The sequence below is a fragment of the Trachymyrmex septentrionalis genome, unplaced genomic scaffold, assembly GCF_001594115.1.
Source record: "Trachymyrmex septentrionalis isolate Tsep2-gDNA-1 unplaced genomic scaffold, Tsep1.0 scaffold70, whole genome shotgun sequence".
NCBI classification, from domain to species: Eukaryota; Metazoa; Arthropoda; class Insecta; order Hymenoptera; family Formicidae; genus Trachymyrmex; species Trachymyrmex septentrionalis.
The window spans coordinates 1,843,848-1,860,295 of NW_017305885.1; the positions used below are offsets into that span (position 1 = coordinate 1,843,848).

General features: G+C 32.4%; 1 protein-coding gene and 1 long non-coding RNA gene across 13 annotated transcripts in view; one reads left to right on the forward strand and one right to left on the reverse strand.

Annotated features, from left to right (window-relative positions):
* Positions 1 to 16,448, reverse strand: part of LOC108753686 (dystrophin, isoforms A/C/F/G/H) — a 456,309-nt gene that overhangs the window by 398,539 nt on the left and 41,322 nt on the right. The gene's annotated exons all lie outside the window — the stretch shown is intronic.
* LOC108753688 lies at positions 3,608 to 6,538 on the forward strand. Of its 4 annotated transcripts, XR_001939655.1 has the most exons (5): positions 3,757 to 4,011; positions 4,366 to 4,551; positions 4,967 to 5,149; positions 5,624 to 6,354; positions 6,445 to 6,536. It is a non-coding gene; the product is annotated as an uncharacterized LOC108753688 (long non-coding RNA). The 4 variants fall into 4 exon arrangements; XR_001939656.1 differs by lacking the exon at positions 3,757 to 4,011 and adding an exon at positions 3,608 to 3,739 and having other exon boundaries at positions 5,624 to 6,538; XR_001939653.1 differs by having other exon boundaries at positions 5,624 to 6,538.

A 16,448-nucleotide genomic window follows, 5' to 3' on the forward strand; every position in this document is an offset into this window, starting at 1 on the left:
TTTTAGACGGAAAAAAAACGATTATCCTGAATTTAAAAATTAAATAAGTAGATACAAATCTAAAACTATCTTTGTTTAATTATCAAAATAATTATGTAAAACATTCAAGCATAATGAGCAATGCTTGCAAATAGTTTTTTGCATTCTAGCAACCAATTTAAACATTTTACATAATTATTTCGATAGTTCAACAAAATTATTTTCAGATCTGTATCTGAATCTATATATCTAGCTAAATTTGTAGATACTTCAGCAAAATTGTTTTTTCCGTGCTTGTGCAAAATATATACTTATATTTTTTTCTAAATTGTGTATCATAAAATATTCATATTTCTTGAAAAAAAAAAAAGAAAATTACATATTTAATGATTACAATTTTTATCTCATTTTTGTTTGTTTTCTCATGCTTCTGTCTGCACAAAAACAAGTGCTGAGAAAGACTTGATTATAATCCTTAGCAAACTATAATGCTTAATGCTTAATCGAGCATGACAAAAACCAAGCCTCCATATAAATCGCGCAATAAAAAAAATAAACTTTATAAAACTGTTTCTTAACTGTGAAGTAAACAATGCACAAATAACTGAAATTTTTAAAAGGAAAGTCTGTTGTGCTATTGAAGGAGAAAATTTACTAACAATGCTCGAATAAGTAGTAACCCGTGCCACAAAGTTTCGTGTTGAAGTAATCGCGTGCGGATGAAATCAAAGTTTATTGAGCTCAAACCTCGTTGTTCCTCTTCGGAAAGTATTCTTTTTCATCCCGAAAACTCAACTAGAGAAGTTCTCCCTACGGACATGACCGTCTCGAATTCATTACGCTGCTGGCCAGAACGAAAGGAGAAATGAGCACGAAAGCGCAGCTACGATGAAAAGGAAGTGAAACGAAGGGATGGAAAAAGAGTGAAGCGAAGATCGGAATAAATTTGTACGAAATTCGATAATTAAACGATAAAATCAAATACAAAGGCTTGGCAGGACATTATTACAATAAAAGAATCAGCTACACCTGCGTAACGTAATGAATTTCTTCTGATCAATAAGATCAGCTATCTTACTAAAGTTATACTGTCACGTGATAGCGACATTAACGTAGATATTATAATGATATCATAATTATCAAAAGTATAGTCTTTATAATGAGGGACAGTCACATCTAAAAGTAATATCATACCGTTAGGTTGAAATACTTTCATGAAAAAGTACAAAAAGACTTATGATACATTTGTTAGCACTAAACTTTTTTGGGAGATTAGGTTTCAGCACGTTGATCGAATTAAAAGCTTTGTGGATAAAATAAAGATCATGCAGAAACACGCAAGAACAAATTTAACTTTAAATATTCCATTTCCAACACGAAAGAAAACTATAAAAAGACCATCTTATTCAGCATGCTACACCGACTCCGGTTTATTTGAAATTTCTACAAAGCCTCTGTTTTAGCAGTAAATGTGTGTACGTTGTGTAGAAGACAATAATAATGCTTAAACACAGCACCAAAGTTGACTGAATCTTCGTCCTCTATGGGCTTCATTTCCTGAATTGTCCCAAAGGAAATATTCAAACAGAAACAGAAGAGTAGTAAGTACCATAATACTACAAGTTATAAATATGTATAATTTGTATCATGCTTTGTCTTATAAAATTATTATGTCCAACAAGTTTCAATATGTATTATAAATGTATTATAAATATATGTAAGATAAATAAATTAAAATATAGAAATATATATAATATTTCGCAAATTTCTTCAACTAAGCACACAAATAATAAATCTTCTAATTTCATTTAATTTCAAGCATTACTTTTGAATATTTTGATAACAAAAATTAAAACATAAAGAAGTTAGTGTGCAGTCTTATTATCACAAAGTTAAAATTATCTTTAAATTTCTTTAAATACTTGTAAATAAAAATTTAATTAAAAATAATAACATATACATAACTCTTATTTGCTCAATAGAGCTTTCCTTTATTTCTAATTTATCTTCCATATACATTATTTGCACAAGATTAACTAATGGATTGCAACATTATATATAATCTTAGGAACACATTGTACTACAAATGCAAGCGATAACAAGTGAAGTCTGAGCAAAGGAAATTCACGATCTCGACTACGCAAAACAGTACACGCTAGTTTGTTAACTACTATATACGTAGTAGCCCACATCGTGGCCTCACTGTGAAAACAGTAATCAAACTTCGGCTCGTGCAGGTCGAGCAACCCCAACGCGGCTTCGCGTATGCTTAAGAGGCTGCTACCCTCTGCATCAGCAATCTCTGGTTACATTTCCCGCATGCCGACCACTTCCATGTGTTTTCTTTCATGTGAAACTACCAATTGTGCTAATTCGACGGGAACATTCACATTTAAATACATCAAATTAAATCAACAAAGATATAGATATGTGTGTCTAATAACCAAAGATATCATATTAATATGCCTTACAAGCTTACTAATATATGTTTGTCTGAATATATGTTTAAAACAATTCATTTGTAGTATATTTGTAAAAAGAATCTCATGACATGCAAAAATGGAATCAATGCTGCAAGTTCGCTCAGCGATGGCAAAGCCAGAGTTAGCTTCTGTAACGGCCCTTGCGGAGGTCCCTCGTATTTCCTCCCTCCCGTCGCCGCATTAGTAAACTGCCTGCTTCCTCTGCACCACGGCCACTAACTGTTACCCCGTCTTAATGGACCGTTTACCTCGACCGACCGACTAGACGACCCATCGCCGTCAGATTACAAGCTTGACCGCCGTCGCTACCATTTGCTTAGACTGACTCTCTCTCCTAACATACTACCTCGGACAAGAGACTTGATGGCTAGTATCATAATGAATGCAACTCAAACAGTTACGATGAAGTCAGAACTTGTATTGTTCAGGTGCTGTCTCTACATTATGATATTAGCGCGAGCACGAGAAATTCGATAATGTATCGTAATATCACACTAAAGATGGACAGAAATGCATTACTTTAACTTCCTCTCCTAGTGAAATCGAGTTCTGACATGTAACATGACAAATTGAGAAAGAGTATGTAGTAATTCCATTATCGAACTGAAGATAGATCGAATTATTATTCCCACATGTACTGTAGCAAAAAGTATTAGTGTTAAAGTGTCAAGAAAGCAATTATGAATATAATTTATTTATTATTGTCTATTTTTGTTTTATTTTTAAATTTTGCAAAACATTTATTTGTCTCATAATCTTTATATATATCCAAGATATTGAAAATTCGATATAAAAGTTAAAGATATAAAAGTTTTAAACATTCGTAACATAAAAAAGCATGATATATTGTTGCGCGTAATGTAAAAATTATTATGCAAATAATGTAACAGAAAAATAGAGGATATAATACCATAAGGTTAATGTCAGTGAACAAGAAAGATGTAAGAGGCAAACGATGCTTCGCCATACGATATTATATCAGAATTTATGAAAAAAAAGGAAGTAAACGCGTCGCCGCTTGTGAAATGAGGTACGATAAAAGCGGAGCAGCCGAACCATTTTTGGCCGCCACCCTCTATTTAAACAAGAACAAAGGAAATTTGTCGGCGCAGACGCTGTCATCGAACGACGCGTATAAACTCGAATCGATGTATATGTTGAAAATAGATAATGTCAAGCAGTATTTTAGCTACCTCTTTTAACACGGGTCGATGTAAGATATTTTCTCCCTGGCTCTATGTGTGTGGCTTCCCTTCGTAGAGGCACAGAAGCATGTTGTAATTTAATTTACAATAACGTTATAACTTGCAAAATTCGATTATCGATATTACGGCAAACATTTCAGTCGCTATCGTATGAACTTTTTTTCTTATAAAACTATTGTTTCGTATACTTCAAGATCTTGGGAAAAATTCAAGGTTCTTTTTAGAATGTAAATCTTCCAAAGCCAGAAGAAATCATATTCCTCTTGCACTATTTTTCAACGTTGATACCAATTTTATTTGTAATGTAAAAAATATTACAAAAAAAAAGTAATCATCAAAAAAAGGTTATCTCTCGTTTTATATAATAAATTTGAATTTTTTTTGTATACTTCAAAAATTCTCACTTCAAAAAGTTTATTATTTATTTACTATAAAATTTATGAAATTACGAGCGATAAAATAAGCTTACAAGAGCACAGAGGAAGGATAGTTTAATACGGAAATATTAATTTTGACAGTGGGTGAACACTCGTTCAATCACATTATTATGTCGTATAATCGATATCATTGATATGAAATAAATCGCTTCGTCGATATTTCATTTAATGGCAAGCAGTTAGCAATTGATATCATCGTTATAATATAAATCGTTTGATGAAAAGTGATAGCCATGAATAAATTGACGCATATATTTTTAGGAGTGAATACAAAGCTGCTCCATATTCCAAGCTGTGAAGGCATCACGATCTATTGTTCACGATGAATCAACCAGGAAAAAGAATAAAATTGTGGGAGCATTACCATCATTGATGTTACATTAATGAGGAGACTCGTATTATTTATCAAACACATAACGATCTTTTAATGGATTTCTGACAAAACAGGTAAATGGAAAAAAAATGAAACAAATGTTATCCACATTAAATAAGTATGTACGAATAAATACATATGTATCAAAATGGAATTTCTCATTAACAATGAAAACAGATACTCTGTCATATAAAACTTTGAAATAAAAAATAAAGATAGTAATTAAATAAATAATTATAATTATTGGCAATACGTGCTATTGAGTAATAATGATAATCGCTTTAAATTATAAAGTAAAAATGATTAACACACTTCTGTTAAAAATCATATTTCGATATTGTTTCGTACACACGTAACACTTGACGAAAATGAAATATAATTAATTATTCGGATTATACTTTTCTCAATCAATAATCTCATATGCACGATGCAATTTGACAAAGATACTCAATGAAGAAAAGGGTAGAAACGATATTTTTCTATCTCTAGATTGCCATTTGCCAAGCATTCTTCAGACATTATCCGAATCCTTATGCGATTCACGTTTTATCGGAGAATATCCTGTATCGAGAAGTCGGCGGCACAAATCTCTTCAGCACAAGTATTTTTTTGCGAAAGAGTTACCGCTTCGTTACCAAAACGGATTCGGAAACTAACGAACGTAGTTTTTCCGTATGTATTGCTTCGTGAAATATTCTTTCTACAAGCAATCTTAATACTTCTACTTCATATATGTAAATTCAACAACTACAATTTGAAATTAAATTTCATGTAAATTTATGAGCAGTACCGACTGTAACTTAAGAATGTAATACGTACGAAAGTTATTCCAAGTAAAAAAAAGAAAGTGTATATCTTATCAAGAAGTGCATGAATAATTTAAGCAATACTTACATGTATACAGTTTTACATCAACTCATTTATTGTAGATAATTCGATAAAATTATAAAATGTAAATTTTTTTTATTTTACTATTACGAAGAAACGTAAAATATTTCTGATTACATTACATTTGTTTTCAAACTTTTTAATCCTTGTGAGAATATTATCTTCGTTTATTTTATTTTAATATATTGTAAATTATTATATTATAAATCAAAATTGATACAAGCTTTCTTTACCAAATCAGGAATAATTTTGTTATAGAATAATCTTTCGTGTGGATAGATGTTGACAGAACTATTAGACTACGTTTCGCATTTTCCGCACTTCTAACATCAGAATCCAAGATAATTGACGCAGATATTAGGAACCTTGCAACCAAAAATATGCATATTTTAAAATTTGTAAGGTACAAGATATAACTTTCTTTGACTTCTTGATCGATTGGTGCTTTTATCGTTGCCACATCAAGCATCCATCTCAAGGCAGCAACAAAAATACATTTGAAGATAAACTATTTGGAATAAATTTATGAGCGAATTTAAGTACTAATCCTCGTGAAAAACATTGTCGATCAATTCGCGATAGATTAGTCTCGTTAAGAGGGAACCTCGATCATAGAAAATTAGTAGTCATCACAGAAACGACCGAATATATACCCAATCGCGGCGATCCCGATAAAACTCTGATGACTCATCGTGCCAACGTCCAATCGCCTTTCAATTGCGATCTCACGGGTCGAATAATCAGGGGAGTCTGTTATGCACGAACAATCAAGAACAGTATAGATAAAGAAGGAAAAAAAAAGAAAAAAAACATTGCAAATTTTGCACTTGTCTTGAAAGCAGTCAAAACTAATCGTCGATATATAAAAGTTATAAACGAGTGAATTGTAAGACGATTTTGCTGCGTAAAAATTTCTTTATGTGCTCGCGCAACAGAATGAAAGGTTTTCAAGAAAGCCAAGAACCATCGGTTGACTTCATAATGCAACTGTATGTAATTTATGGGTTGCTATACTTTCTCGTCCTTGTGTTCGACTATTTTTTATGGACGAGTAAAAATATTGGCTTCCCCCTTTTCAGAATTTCGTCAATAAATTACGCGGCTACATGATAAACAGCTGCAAACTTTGAACTTCCTATGTATTTCTATCGAAACATAATTTTACAATAATTATCTGTCTCGCGATGATGGAGATACTCATTGTCATTTAAATAAATTATTAACTAATGTACTTCTTGACTTATTAATTTTACCATAAAAGAATCTGATATAGAATTTTATAATATTGCAGTATAAATAACCATGTCGTAAATAAAACTCTGTTGTGTCAACGTCAGACCTACAAATTCCGTAAACTACGTTCCCTCGGCTACGTTTTTCAGGTTGTATCCGATTTGCGCAATGTATGCGGGAGCACCGCGAATTATTCATAAAGTTCCTTTTGACGCTTGAATGAAATATAGTGCAGCACAAATATTACAGCACGAGTACGTATCTCATCTATTTAGCATAACTTTCAAAATCTACGGTAAAATATATTTACTGCAAGAAATTAAATCGTTAAAGAAAATTACGTTAACTTGTGTAAGAGGAGGACACTCATTTACATCTCAATTAAATTGATTATGTCAAGCACGATTGAATCAACAGTAACCTCAAATAAATATCGTTGAAATTTAAAAAAAAAACTTGAAAACAAAATTTGCAAATTTTAGTAAAGCTTAAAGCGTCAAGACGTTCTCTCCCCCCCCCCCTCTTTCTCTCTCTTTCTCTCTCAACCTGTATAAATACTTCTAAAAAGAATTTATTATTATATTATGATATATTTTATAATTATTATCCATGATATCAATATGTAACGTATAAAAACTCATATAATAAAATACAATGATCTGTTTATATAAAAATCAAAATGAGATAATTTAAACAATTAGAAAAAAAAAACATTGGAAGAGAAAAGAGATCGAAATAGAATAGAGAATATAACGTATAGAAAAGAGAACTAGAAGACTCACTAGAGCAACAGTTCAAACGCAGTTGAGACGTCGCAAGAATCTATACCCTCTATCTCAACCTAGATGAAAAACCTTATTTCTGTGTCCAATTGAATCATCCCTCCTCTGAGAGTGCAGAATGCGATCGAGAATGGAATGGAGATGGGATATATCTAGCTTTTACGTGAGATGCAGCCATATAGCCGACTGAGCCGATAAAAAGAACGTCACGTCATATATCATTCGACAACTATGCGATATGCATTCATTCCCATGCTTTAGTATAGATATATTGATTAATTACTTCAAAGTATAATGAATATACTGCAGCTGTTCGTATATTTAACGTTCAAATATTTATTTATTCAGAGATATTTATTTATTAAATATTAATATGCCGCGAGAATTTACGCCTGAAAATTTTGGCTATTTTAATGAAATTCTTAAACAAATTATGAAAAATATATATCAATCTGCCAAAAATTATATTTTTTGCGTTCCAAAAATTATTTCACTCGCTTATCTAATCACAATCAATGTGTGTCACGTCATAAATAATTTTTCGTAGGCGAAATCAATACAAAGGTCATAGGAAACAAAACTCGTAAAGCGTGTCTCTTGACGATGCAATAAAACTTCACAGTTAACTTCTATCTTATCAGTTCGTGCTACCTTTCTATTCTGTCGTGTACGTGAACGGAAAATAATATAATACTATTCACCACTCGTATGTTCATGTATGCGTCGTACTGTGATAGTATAGGAATCACACATATATACATTTCTGCACATGTATTATACATATGTATCCAGAAAGTCATTTGTCTATCTTCTAATCATGTCTTTTGATCACAAAGCAGATAATATGTACATTATGTCTAACTTCGCGAATATGCTTCTACATTTCAATACGCTGTTATAATACTGTTACAAGATCATAGAATAAAGAATAGCCATAAGATAGAATAAACTCAGGTGAGATGGCATACAGAAAAGATGGCCATAGGCTTTTAGAATTACTAAAAAAATATATATTTAGCAATTATTAGAGAAATTACAGACTACGACCATTTTTTCTATGGCCACAATACCCGAGAAAGTTTATTCTATTTTTTCTTATTTTATATTGTCATTTTTTGTTAACAAAAATTCTGACTCAAGCAGATACAAGAATACTAAATTTAGAGAGAAATGTGCCAAAGAGAAAATACTTGTTCACTTAATTAAAATCGATAAAGAAAATGGTAAGAGAGAAAAAGTATGTATCAGCAAAAGAAAAACGCGAAAGGAAAATAATTCTTTTAAAGAAAAAAGACGAAGAATGATCCAGACGCGATCGTCTGTAATAATAAGCGACATTTAATAAGTCGCAAAATATTCAAGTCTCCCGGTGTTAATAAACGCGCTATAAATAAATGGAATTAATATTTCCGTTCAAGTGGCTAAACGTGGAATGAGTTTCTCGTACTCAAGAATTCATGGTGTGCTGAACGTGCAATTCGACGAGAGAGGATTTCGCCCGTCCGATAGAGAACCGACGATGAGAAATAATAGAGGGTCAGCTGCGCGCAGCGGGGATGTCATCAGCAGTCGCGGCATAAAAAGCTACCTCTCCTATACAACATCGTCGTGCAATTAGCACAGCGTCAAAAGAGTCAAACCCGACGCGCGACACAACAGCTTCCAATATTTCTCATTTGTCCTTCTGAGTTATACACACCGGAAAATTTTTATTTATTTAATACGACGTATAGTAAACCTGACGCGATCTCAGACGCGAGTATCGATTTTGTAACTAACCAGATAGCGAATAGTGACCTACCGAAATGCAAAAATAATCATGCAAAAATAGAAACTTTGCGAAAATGCTCGTCTCTTTACGTTTATGGATAGCGAATTTTGGAAAAGCTAAAAAATCGATAGTCTTTCATTTATCACGATATTCCAATCATATGCAATGACTCACGAAACTGATCAAATGTATTGCACAACAATTATCTATGAATGTTCACGACTGACAAGTCGTACTTGAAGAAAGTAATCAACAAAAACAGTTTTTTAATATCAATATAACATAAGCGCAAAAAATATCTATGATCACTAACATTTTTCATGGATATTTTCTTTAAAGATACCAGAAAGTTGACCGGTTATCGCTGTGTCTTTATGCATTACCAACGTTTCGTGAACGGTAAACCTTGCCCTGATGAAGCGAACAAGATTCACGAAACGTTGGCATTAGCAATGGACACGGCGATAATCAATAAACCTTCTGGTATCTATGATCTCTTCATTATAGACATTTTCGTTCATGAATTTTCAAATGAAATTCCTAGGAATCATACAATTTCATCAATTTTATGGATTATTATATATTATCCTATTATTGCATTAATTTTTTTTAATTTATATATTATAATTTATATATTATAATTTATATATTGCTTTAAAAAATTTTTAAAAAACAGATCTTACAAAGATATGTATAATGGATTAAAAAATTGGACTTTTTATTATAAAAAGTGATTTACATTTATCAAAAATATAATTAAAAACTCGATAATAAAAAGAGAGAAATCAATGCAAAAACGTAAATGTGCGACCTATTTCATTGATAAGAATTAAATAAATGCGCATTTGATTTACACACAATTTCCACCGAATATTATTTAAAACAGTTTTTTATAGAATTAATGTAATTCTCACTGTTGCCATCATGGATTATAATGAATTCAGTTAATCAGCATGAATACGACTAATCGGCAACGTGAATGAAGCTAATCCGCCTCAATACGACGAAATATCCGACGAAATATCCGATTTCGCGAAAGCTCACGATCCTAATCCTACTTCACCGTAAATACAATCTACACCCGAATGAAATACATGTCGCACTTCATATGTATCGCTTTTATCAACTGTGCATCAGTATCTGTTAACTAGCCACATAATGTTACGGTCCATTGTAGAAGAAATGTATGTACATCCCTTTCGATCTTCCCTTTCAAGTTTCATTTTTAATGGAAATTGTAATGGTCACTCAATATCGTATGATAAGCAAAACCAATTTTCTTCTAATAATAATATACGGTATTTTTGACGAGTAAATTTTCTGTTAGAAATAATATAAATAAAAAGATAGCATTTTTTTCTTTAGATGTCTTACGATTATTTCAGGAGCCAATAATAATTCGCTGAAAAGCGATACTTGCGATTAATGCTCAACAAATTGTAATACAGTTTAAAATTATTTTAAACATATCTTTTATATAAAATAATATACATAATTTTCGTCTTTATACATATATAATATTTGCATAAACATACTTTATTTCTATAAATATTTAATCGACTAAATCACACGAAATGGACATTGAAATATTTTCGACATCCTTCTGCAATTGAAATGGGTAAATTCTATTACTCTCGAGCAGAGAGAAAACAGGAGAGATAGACAGGAAGAGAAAAAAATGAAGGGAGACAGAGAGAGAAGAGAAAGAGAGAGCGAGTTTGAGGCATTGAGCAAAATGTGCGGATTCAGTCGGCGGATGTTACGCGTTTGCGGTAATACCGACGAAGAATGGATCTATAAGCGTGGTCTCGCAAAGATATGAGAAGGGTAGCGCGAACTGACGGCCCATCCACTCCGTGAGCTCTTCGGGGAGCCATAAAAAAGCTACCCACGTAGATTTTCTCACTGATCGATTATTTGCAAGAGGGGGATCGCTCCACGGCTCGACAAACTCTAACTTCCGGGATTTTGCATCCGCAAATTCTCACACGTGCTCATGATGCGGCGTAACAAGCTTGAGGTTAATCTTCCGTTTGGCATGATTATTGTAGTAAAAATAGTTCGTGCATCTACTTCTAAATTCGTTTTCCTTTAATCAAGAATTAATTATCGAAAAAAAAATAGCATATTGTTTTAAGTTATTCACGACTAAGAGAAAAAGATAGACCATCTATTTATCCATGATTATTACTGTTCTACATAATTTACGTCAGTTGTCAATAAGTGTTGTATAATTATATATTTCGTCAGATAAAAATTTACATTTTTTATAAGATTCAAAACTATGTAATCTTTAACATACAATTATATTTTTATGAAAATCTATAGTTATCAATTTTATCAAGATCATCTTTTTTACTACAATTCAATTACCGATAAATTCCCTTGTTAATTATTTCGAGATTAGAAGCAGTTCTGATTACCTAAAGTACGAATAAAGTACAGGCACCAAAGTACGAGGTAATTAACTATTAACTATTAACTATGTCACAATATCCCTCAAATTGTAGTTAGTCTGTAACCACTTTAGAAAGAAATCGTTTTTCATAAAAGCCGAAATCTTAAAAATATACAAAAGAATATATGCAATATGTGTCATGTATGTAAAATGTGTCGCGTAAAAAGAGGATGTTAAAAAAAGATCGACTTGTCCAAAAAAATGTAAGTAAAAAAATATTTTTTGCAGATTTGGATCTCTTAAATATATGAAGTTATTAAAAAGTTCAAGGCGTTTGAGGAATACCTCAAAAATTGAGCACACCATTAAAATTTGAATAAATATATTATGTTTATAAATATACCATGTTTTCCCCCAAGTGCTATAAGCTTTTTAATAGTTTTATCGTATTCAGAAAGTCAAAATCTACAAGAAACGTTCCTTCTTTTACTACCGGCAAAAAAATATTATTTCTTTTACTGTCAGCAAAAATCGACCCTTTTTTAGTTGCGTCAAAATAGTTGAGTTTATTGTTAACTAAATAAAACACGTTAAACCATTACAAAAATATAAGATAAAAAAGAAATATATTTTATGAAGTATACCTCTATGAAAAGTACATAAAAATATATGACGAGTATAAAAAAATCCCACAATATTTAATTTAAATTTTCGCTATAAATACGTAAATTTTTATTATATGTATAGGTATACACATTTTCGTCATAAATCATTTTTTTTTACATTTGGTAATTTTATTAATACTTTTTTTATAAGGCAAAGTTTATTTCGATCTTATAAATATTATACAATAAGGCTAATCTCTTTCACGTGCGCTTTGCGCTTCAATACTGTCCGTTTACCTCTGATACGCTTTACTACGCGACCAGGTCATGTTGATTTCGGTTTACATGGAAATTCGCCCGATCTGCGTAAAATAATTTTTTACACCGGCGGTAGCCCGGAATCAGAATAGACGGATTATACCTTGGAGTGGTTGCGTCAATTAAGGGATAATCACGCGGTATTAAACGTATGTGTCGTGAGGTGTACGCATGCATCACATACACACACGTGTCCCCACACATGAGCGGACTTCGTCGCGGTTACGACAAACTTGTGTCGGACAAAGTCCAATTCTATCTCGGTACGTTAACGTTACCGAGGGTTGAAAGAGGGTGAGAGCGGCGCGGGGGAGAACAGTGAAAACGCGGTGAACAAGAGAAATGGGCGACGGCAACGCTTGAGCTATCTTCCGTCTGGCAATGTTCTACCACGACTACATTAGCCGGCTTATCCGCTCATTATGTGGACCGACGATCGCATCCCCGCACCACCGCCAAATCCACGCCCGTTCCTCCCCTCATCAGGGATTAAGAGATGCCTTACTTCCTGAGGTTTTCGCGGTGATATCAATGTCGAATGGAACAAGTTACGGGACAGCGAAATCATGTGTCGTGATTTATTAAGCGTTGAAATTATTAATAAGCGAAAAATGGAATCGCTGACAATTTAATAATAGAAGTGCTCTGTTATTTATTTTGATATTTCAACGAAATTTATTTTACAATATTCAACGAGAGAAGATATTTTTCGCCTATCTTTTATTTTTTTTTTTTTTTCAATATTTGAACAGTTTCTGTAATACAATAGAGTTATATTTTTTAATCTTTTTAGTTATATTTTACAAACATATGGAATTCTAGCTAATTTTGCAAATGTCTAAAAAGCGTATTCCATAAATTGCACGAACATCACAAATAATTGCTGTTATTGTTTAACGAAGGCATTTTGTTCAACCATTTAGTTACCGATTTAAATACAATTGATTTTATAAGCAGACTTAGCCCTCTATTCGTAATTCCTAATGACAACAACGATATTGTTACATTGTCATTGTGCAAGTTTTATGGGCTTTCTATAATAAGCCATTATTTAGCTTAAGTCTTAAGCCCTAAGAAATTAACCAATCACAGTCGAAAAAGAATAATCTATGATTGATCAATTTTTTACGATTTAAGCCACAGCACAGACTCTTGCATAACGCATAATGCATAGTGCATAACATAATCAATTTATGTGCTTTTAAGCCTTTATAAGAGAAATGCGATTGGATAATTTTCTTTATACATACGTTTATACGGCTATGTAAGTTTGTGTAGATATACTCTAAAAATTGACGACTGTGATTGGTCAATTTTTAGCTTCTGACTTCTAATTTATGACTAATGGATTATTGCAGAAGACTCATTAAGCTTAGGTAATGGCTTATTGTAAAAAGCCCATTATACATAATAAAAAAGTAACGCAACAACAATGTAACAACACCGACAGGCGACACTGTCATTAAAAGTTACAAAATAGATGCCTTAAAGTACTTTTCAGCAACAAAACACAGCCATATATTGCCTGACACAGTAAGTAAGAACGAGTACAGTCTTGCACTGTGTTAGGGCAAGAGATTCTTGCATAATGCATAAGAAAATAAACCATGTGTGTTGTGTTGAATCGAAGCCCTTCATTTTCTTCTTTTACATAAAAGACTTTAAATAAAAAATTTTGATTAGTTACACTGCAGTTTCTTACAATGAGAAAAATGATTTGGTTAAAAATGGACATACCAAAAGATTCTTTAATTAAATCGATCAGAATCTTCTGGTTTGTCCATTTTCGACCAAACCACTTTTCAATGCATACCTTATGCGTTATGCAAGAATCTATGCTCCTCTCCTAACACAGTGTCGACTTATAACTGAAACAGTTGTTTAGCTTCTTTATTTTACCGCTAAAGTGAAATAACAAAAAAAGTCTCACCGAGTATATCCAAACATATCCAAATGTAATCTTGCAACTTCTTATCAGAGTATCACTTTTAAAAAAATAAACGGTAATAAAATGTAAAACTTTGGTATTCATACAAAAAGTATAAAATGACAACACAATCGAATACAACATTTTAACTATGTACGACTGTCGACTCGTGATCATTTTCGATGTTTGAAGACGCAAGATTACTCAGCATTCACCGGAGAAAAGTACGCGCGCAAACATACAAGCCATTACGAGACTCCGAATTAACACCGAAATGTCGCGATTCGCGATTGTTCGCGAACGACACGAACTTAGCTGAAACTATGTACTATTGCCAAGGCGCCAACTGTAACTTGATACATAAATCAAGCGGGCGGGGAAAAAGCGCGCGTTTGATCGCGTTTAGCATATTTCGATAAATCAGAAAGATTCTAATAAAAATATGTGTATGTATGTGTATGTGTGTTTAATTTAACATCGTGCGACAATCGCGCGTAATATGATCACAATTATCATCTTAATTCAGACTAATATTCCCCCGGAGATCGATTTTCAAAAAGCAAATGAGGACAAATAAGGAATGAAAACTATCGATACAGTAATCTGTAAGATGTTTTTTTTTTTTTCAAAATTGGAAAAAACTCCAGTCGATTACTATTCTCTCACGTCATTTTTTTATTGTATGTACCGCCAAACAAGAATCATAAAATTCTTTATTATTATTATCATTGCTATATTATTATTACTATTTCCATGTAAAAAAAAGATCGTCAAAATTCAGTGCTACAACTTTTATCCAAAACACTTTTCTGTAAAATTTGTATTTTTCGAAATTTTTCCACTCTGTATATATAATATCCATTTCTAACATATATTAATTTCCTTCTTGATATAATTTATTCTTTATTATCTTTTTCTAATTTTGAGAAAAAGATAAAAAAACAAATTAAAGAAATTGAAGTTAATCTACATTGGTGGAATTCAATAATAACACGATACGTGGCCGAAATACTAAATGTATCGGAAAATACAAGGAATCTTGTAATTATTTTTAATATAATCGTAATAAAATACGGAAGACAATTCGCGATTTAGGGTCGTATACTGATAGTCATTACTTACTCGACTCGCGTCTGTTGCAGCGGATGTACATGACTTGCGCCAATATTTTCATCTCGGCTTAGATGACCTAACCTAACCTAACAAGGAAGCACGACGAGGTATGTACATGTGCTCGCACCTTTACATTCATTGCCATCTCGCGTGTGTAATTATGTAAAGCCTGCCTCTTGTTTTGACAAATGTAATACCTAATCGTGAACTTTCCCGCGACGCTTCTTCCCGCCAAAATCTGCGTCCAAATCATGTTCTTTCCGAACAGTAGGAAAATCCCGTGTAGACGAGGAAATCGATTATTCAATGCTTAATTAGCACTCAATCGCCATCAATTAGCGCATGATCGTCGTTAATCGTAACTCGCGACGTTCGAAATCCCTGGAATATCCCATTCCTCTCAAAGCACGTCAAGATGCTTCATTTATCAAGACATTTATCGTTCGTATTGTTGAAGTCGCTTTTCGGAACATCGAAAACATTGAGTGGGCTTTCAAAGGGATTAACACTAAATATTCAATGAACAATTAATCATTTCCCGACTTTCGAGGTGCTCGATTTTGGTGTTATCGCGTGACGTGCGCATCGCATCGATATAAAATTGCCACGCGAACGGTAGAATTTTTTGTATGTACGTAAAGGTTATCACACGTAAAAAAATTTTAATACTAATCATAAAGCTGTAAGGAAGTCAACTAATCACAATTAAAAGTATGATCTTACATCTTAGAACCGTAAATGGTTGATACGTTTACGATCTTACAATTACAACTTTTCTTTTTTAAGCATAATGGCCTTAAATAGCATGATGTAAGAAAAATAAGACCAGTACTGGAATTTTGTAAAGAGATGCTGGACCGACCAAATTATCGATATTAGTCGTAAAAATCCAAATTGACAGAACGGAATCAAAAATCCCTTTACAGGATTTAAAGC